Consider the following 5616-nt stretch of genomic DNA (forward strand, 5'->3'; position numbering starts at 1 on the left):
AATGCAAGTCCCAAAGGCACCTGCTTCCATGAAAGCAAGAGAAAAGCCCGTAAATCCTGGCGGACCCAGCTGCCTCCCTCCCTCCCCGCATTGTCGGCTTCCCTAAGAAAGGGAAAGGCTATGTCTCTGCGCCCCCCCGGCAGCCCCCTCCTCTCTTTCAAAACAAGATCGTTTTGAGTCGGCGCCCACTGAGCCGCGGGGGCAGGAAATCCTGCGGCTCCGCTGAAGCGCGGGATCGCGCGGAGGGGATCAAGGCTGCTCCGATGGGCAGGGGCAGCTTCAAGGCACTTTTAAACCGCGGCAGGGCAGAGAGAAGGGGGGGAGGGGAGGCTGGGGGAAGCGCCTGCGAGGAGGCCGGGGGTGTTTGGGGGAAGGGGCAGAGGGACCCTCGGCTCCCGGCCGCTCCCTCCGGATCGCTTTCAGCGCAGCAGAGGGATTTGATTAGGGTTGTATTGGGGGGCGGGGGGCGGGGGTGGAGAGGTTTCCACTCGCCAAACGAGACGGAGATGCGTGGAGGAGGCCGGGGAGCCGCTGAGGAAGGTGGTGGAGGTGCCCTAGGGAGGTTGTGGCCCAGACGCAGGGAGGCGGCGGCGGCCGCGCGCGCTCCTGGCCCGGCCCGGGGTCCTCACCGCCGCGCGCCGCAAGGGGCGGGCAGGGAGGCGTTTTCCGGGAAACCCACGAAACGCGCAGCCCCCGGCGCAGGAGCGCTCGCTTCCGGCCCCGCGGGATTCGCGACGGGCGGCAGGAGCGGCCCTGCGGGGTTACAGCGAGCGCGGAAAGCGCCGCAAACACTGATGTCCGCTGTAGACAAGAGCACAGAATCCGGGGGGGTGTACACCCCCCCTCCTAAACACGTGTGTGTATTACATACAGACACACACACATACATATGTATAGGTACACACACACATTACATATATGTGTGTGTATACACATACACACATATATACATGTATATGTGTGCACACATGCCAAGCAGGAAGAGACAGAGGCCTCCCACACCTCGTGTGTGTGTGGTGTGTGTGTGTGTGTGTGTAAATATATAAAATCACGTGTATCTACACATATATATGTGTATACACACACATTACACATACACATAAATGTATGTCTCTGTATAAATATGTGTGTGTACACACACGCCAAGCAGGGAGAGGCAAAAGCCTCCCACACCGTGTGTGTGTGTGCGCACGCACGTATATGTGTGTATTCATACAGAGAGAAAGGGAGAGGCAATCAGCAGGACTAAACAGTGCCAGTAAGACACGTGTGGAAAAAGGCCGGCAGGCACGATTCTTGCTGAGTCCTTGTGGTCCCACTTGTGGGACCCCTTTCCTGCCGTTCCTGGCAGGGTGCCGGCCCCTCTGTCCATGTCGGGGTTTGTGGTGGGGTTACTGCACCACCAGCCGCCGTTGTAACCGTGGCTGCGAGTGGACTCCATGGCCAAAGCGTTGTTTTATTTAAGGTCAGATTGTGGCAAAGCAGGCACGAAAACATTGCTGCTACAGTGATTGTGCGCATTTTGTCTCACCTCCCATCTATTTCATCTGGTCAAACCCCCCTCCTTCCCTCCCCCCAGCCCCCCTTATAGCTGGATCTTATTGTTCACAGCACTATTGTTTGTCAGCTGCTCCATGCTAAACCATAACTTGGATTCAGCTAGGCAAGCCAGGACATACTTTCTTGCAGGGATGACAAGGAAATCACTGTGCTCCACTGAAACACTGACTCAGAGACAAGCACCTCAGGGTATTTTTGTAGTGTGATCGACTCAGCTTTTGGAGTTTGTCAGCCTGCGTGTGAGGCTTGATTTCTTTTTCTTGCTTGCCATCTATTTTATAAATCTATAAACTCTGCTGCACCAGGGCAGAATGGCTCCATCTATTGTGCCAAGGATTAAGGGCTCAGCAAGCGCATCCATACAGCAGAAAAGCTACTATGGTTTATCACACCAGTGATCCGTAAATAATGGGTCACTGGAAGATTTCTTTTCTTTAATAGGGACATTCAATGCCCTGCAAAAGGGTGTGTCACATCGTTTGCACAAGTCAGTGCTACTAGCAGCTCCTGATGGAGTGGCATCCTGTGGCCTCACCCAGGAGATATTTAAACCGGGGGTTGCTGCCCTTCCTAAAACAGAGCCCTGGGAGCTGGGTTTGTACCCATCGATGGTGAGAGGCTTCAGGAAACAAAACCTTCCCTGTCCCACTAACCAAGAAAGAGCCTGGACAAGTGTTATAAAGCCTGCACAATTCAGGCTTCCAGCATAAAACGAGTCAGACCTTTATGTCAGGACCTATGGGTGTTATGCATACAGCTGCATGAATTATGAAGGCAGGGCCTGAGATAATGGGACCTTTTGTTGTTTAAAAAACAGCCTTTGTTGTCCTGTAGTTAAGATTATAGGAATTAGTCCCCGTTTCCAGCTCACTCCAGCTGTGCCCATGACGCTCTTGTTTTAGGTAAACGCCCCTGGCCTCACTGCAGGCAGTTACTCAATTTGTGCATGGGTGAGTTCTGCCTAAAAACAATCATTCTAGCCAGAAGAGCTAGGTGAGGTTGTGTAATGTGTAAAAAGAGAGAAAGGAAGTGAGAGGTAAGGTTCTGGTTTCTAAAGCCACTTCCAGGGATGGGTAGCTGTGTACTGGTTATTTTTCCAAGGATCTCTCAGATTACTCATTTTAATCATAATCCTGCTGGGGATCTGCCTTTTTTTTTTTTTTTTTAAACACAACTGAAGACTGGGGGGGAGGAGGTGGAGTGGTGAGTGGGGTGCACATGTGTGGCAATGGAATGGTGGGCGGGTGCACACGTGTAGCACTGGAGTGGCAGGGGACATGTGTGCGCATGTGTGGGAATGGAGTGGAGTGTGGAGTAGAGTGGTGGAGCTGGCACAGTGCTTTCTTTGGAAGTGAAGCAATCCCAGTTCCAGCCCTAAGATATAATATTAAATCATTTTCTACTTGGGAGGGGAACAGAATGTCTGCAGCAATATTCTAGTGCTTGAAGGCACTTACCTATGGCATTTCCCATCCCTTTGTTCTTGGAAGTGTTTGCTTAATACACACAATGACAATATAGTGATTTTTTTCTGGATTTTTTTTTTTTTTTTTATTATTATTTGAACGTTGTGGCATTATTTGCAATGGCAGTGGTACAGACCGGCTCAAGAACCATTGAAACAGATTTGTCTTCAAGTAAAAACTAAAACAGAATCTCGATTCATAGCTACATTTTGCAAATGCAACCCCCCCCCCACTTGCCCCCTCCCCCCTCCACTATAAAAATAAATTTACATTTTTGTAAATAACAAAAGCAAATATAGTGCCCTTTGGCTTAACCAAAAGAAAAAAAAAAGACTATTGGATGTCAACCAAAAAAAAAAAAAAGTTATCCACATTTCTGACATAAATAGAAAATATAAGTTAGTATAACTCTTAAAAAAGATTTTTGTACAAATATACACTTTTGTCCTTTTTTCTTTGTTCCTTTTCTTTTCGCACACTGAGAGATCAGCAGAGATTAAACATTTCATATAAATGACTTTTAAAGCTTTACACTTCTGGCCAGTGTACTCACATTAGGCATAATACATTTATAGATTAAAAAAAAAAAACAAAAAACAAAAAAAAAAAAAACAAAACACCAAACAAAAAAAAAAACCACACATACAACAACAAAACCTAATACATTGCACAGTTGTCAATTAACACTGCTCCGTCCGTGGCTGGTATAAAAAAAAAATATATATATATCAGAGCCACCTCTCACTACAAGAAGTACAAGCAGTTCCTTTTGGAGGGGTGGAGGGTGGGAGGCATGTTGGCAGCACAGATCTGGATCTTGATTGCTCCTGGAGTTGCCCCCTCTTGCTTTTTTTCTCCCCCACTCGCCCTGGCAGCAGGGCCCTGGTGCCTTTCAGAGGCGAAGCAAAACAAAAAGTAGAAGGAAAAAAAAAAAAAAAAAGAAGAAAATCTCCCTTCGGTGCCATAGTGCAAAAGTCCTGGAGGGAGAGAAGAGGCAGCGAGGTGAGTGCACACAGACAGCAGTGGCCACAAAGGAGCAGGCGGAGACCCTGCCCCACCTCCCCACCCCCTGCATATGAGTCAGTGAAACCAGCTCCGCCTGCCAGAGGTGGGGAGAAAGGGGGGGATGGGGGGGTGTTACACAGGCTCCAGCTGCCCACCATGAGCAAAAGGAGTCAAATCTCCTTCACTGCCCCCTTGCTCCCCCAACCCCTTTTTGTGCACACACATTTTCACTGCCTGCAGTCATCCCCTCCCTCCCCCCATTCATACCCAGGAAGGGGAGCATGTAGTAGGGGCATCCTAGGCTGTTCAAAAGAATGGAGATGGGACTTCTCTATGGCCAGAGGGGACAGATCTAAGGAGCCAACTGCCTCAAGCTGAAGCACGGGGAAATTCAGCTTGGAAATTGGGAGGGGTTTTCTGACAAGGAGGAAGGCCCAGCCCTGCAACAAGCTGCTTGAAGAAGCTGTGAAATTTCCATCCGTGGAAGTTTTCAAGAGCAGGTGGGGGACATGCACTTGCCTGGAAAGAGTTAGGCAGGGCTGATCCTGCCTGAAGCAAAGGGGACCAGACTAGGTAACCTGGTGGGGGCCCTTCTAGCTCTCATTTCCCCGAGATCTGAGTGTTTATGGGAGTGGAGGAAAAGCCCCCACCAAGCAGGAAGAGGCAGATGCCTCCCAAGCTAGGAGAGGCAATGCTGGCTGGGCAAGGGAATAGTTTCACTCACCTGCTTCATCGCAGCCGCTTGCGCGGGGTCTGTTCAGTGGGCACCTCCGAGACCGAAGCCGGGCAGCCGCTGGGATGCTCGCAGGCTGCTTTGGAGTCCACCGGCCGTTTCCGCTTCACAAAGAAATCTGGGGATCAAGCCCAGAGCAGGTAGGGAGGGGGGTTAGTAATCGGAGAACACAATCTGGATGCCTTAGAGCCACCCCCCCAGGGCCCAGGTATGAACATATGGATGGGGGGACGCTGCCAGAGACCGGCTGCCCCCCGCACCCGAGGTTTGCAGCTGGGGCAGGTCTGTTGACGTCGCCAGCGCTCTGCTTGCAATGTGCTGTGTAAGCGTTTCCTTCGCAAGCCCTGGGGGACCTGCGTAGGGCCTTTTAACGGTGTGGGAGGGGGAGAGGGAGAAGAGATGCAGTGAGCTCTTTAAACTAGGACCAAGGGTGCCTCTCAGCCTGGGGGCCAGGGCAGTGGGATGCTGAGAGGGGCGTCCTAGAGCAGGGGAATACAGGGAGCCTGGAGGGGGGATTGTGAGGTTGTGGGAACGGGGGAATTTGGGGGTGGGTTGTAGGGTTGTGGAGACAGGGGAATAGGGGGGAACCTGGTGGGGAGGGAATAGGGGGAGCCTGGAGGGAGGTGAACAGGGGGAGCTTGGGGGGTCTTGGAAAAAGGGGACCAGGGGGAGCCTGGAAGGGGAACGAGGGGGAGCCCCAAAAGGAAAACGGGGAGGCTGTGGGGACGCAGGGGGCGCCTCACCTGTGATGTGGGCTGCACCAGAGGACGAGACCCTGGTGAGCTCGGCGATGGCGGCGGCGCTGCCGGCGTCGGCCGCCGGGGTGATTGTAATCCCTGAGTGGGTGCGGGG

At 51.9% G+C, this 5616-nt stretch overlaps 1 long non-coding RNA gene across 1 annotated transcript; it reads right to left on the bottom strand.

Annotated features, from left to right (window-relative positions):
- Nucleotides 1–3873: 3873 nt before the first annotated feature.
- Nucleotides 3874–5610, bottom strand: LOC109321556. Its single transcript, XR_002104084.1, has 3 exons — nt 5508–5610; nt 4756–4882; nt 3874–4003 (listed from the first exon to the last, which is right to left on the bottom strand). It is a non-coding gene; the product is annotated as an uncharacterized LOC109321556 (long non-coding RNA).
- Nucleotides 5611–5616: the final 6 nt, after the last annotated feature.

The sequence above is a fragment of the Crocodylus porosus genome, unplaced genomic scaffold, assembly GCF_001723895.1.
Source record: "Crocodylus porosus isolate Cpor-Errol unplaced genomic scaffold, CroPor_comp1, whole genome shotgun sequence".
In the NCBI taxonomy this organism is placed as follows: Eukaryota; Metazoa; Chordata; order Crocodylia; family Crocodylidae; genus Crocodylus; species Crocodylus porosus.